General features: G+C 43.5%; 1 protein-coding gene and 1 pseudogene across 2 annotated transcripts in view; both read right to left on the reverse strand.

The window, feature by feature from the left end:
- Window positions 1-953, reverse strand: part of TMEM170A (transmembrane protein 170A) — a 78189-nt gene that overhangs the window by 61074 nt on the left and 16162 nt on the right. The window lies entirely within an intron of this gene.
- Window positions 1-953, reverse strand: part of LOC105537264 — a 21047-nt pseudogene that overhangs the window by 9890 nt on the left and 10204 nt on the right. The gene's annotated exons all lie outside the window — the stretch shown is intronic.

Here is a 953-nt window from a genome sequence, read left to right on the forward strand (position 1 = left end):
CTCTAGGGTTGGACAGGAAACAAAGATCACATTTCTCAACTTGCAACAGAGGATAGTGGCCAGGAGACAACTGCCAGACGCCAACACACTGTGGGAAAGGGGAAGAAATTCATTTCATTTGATCTTTACAATAAATGTTAAGCCCCAGGCAGGCAGAACAAGTATTTTCCCACTATATAGTTGAGAAAACCACGGGTGAGGGAGGTTAGGGCATTTATCAGAGGTACAGCAAGTAACGGTGAAGACAGAATTTCAGATCAGGTCTTTGACTTCAAATGTAGTATCCTTTCCAGGACTAAAATATCCAGACTTACTTACTTACTTGCTTACTTATTTATTTATTTTTGAGACGGAGTCTCGCTCTGTTGCCCAGGCTGGAGTGCGGTGGCAAGGTCTTGGCTCACTACAACCTCCGCCTCCTGGGTTCAAGCAATTCTCCTGCCTCAGTCTCCTGAGTAGCTGGGATTACAGGCATCTGCCACTTCGCCCAGCTAATTTTTTGTATATCTAGTAGATATGGGGTTTCACCATGTTGGCCAGGCTGGTCTTGAACTCCTGACCTTGTGATCCACCCGCTTTGGCCTCCCAAAGTGCTGGGATTACAAGTGTAAGTCACCACGCCCAGTCAGATTTATATAAAAATTCAAAAAGAAGACAGCGGGTTGGAAAAGTCTTTTTGCAAAACGGCAGCACCAGGCATCAGAGTCTGTATACTTGCCTGTGTGCATAATTCCGCTCTAAGTTCAGAGAGGGCAGAGATGTGGCTCAGCACCATCAATAGTGTCTACTTGTTAAATTCACTCATTAATCTGTTAGGAACTTTTTGAGGCCCTACAGGCACTATTCCAGATGATGAGAATATAACCTAAACAAAACAGACAAAGTCTCCATCCTAATGGAGCTTATGTTCCTAACCAAGAAGACAGAAAATAGATTAATAAATATGCAACAAT

The sequence above is a fragment of the Mandrillus leucophaeus genome, unplaced genomic scaffold (assembly GCF_000951045.1).
Source record: "Mandrillus leucophaeus isolate KB7577 unplaced genomic scaffold, Mleu.le_1.0 Scaffold17, whole genome shotgun sequence".
Lineage (NCBI taxonomy): Eukaryota > Metazoa > Chordata > Mammalia > Primates > Cercopithecidae > Mandrillus > Mandrillus leucophaeus.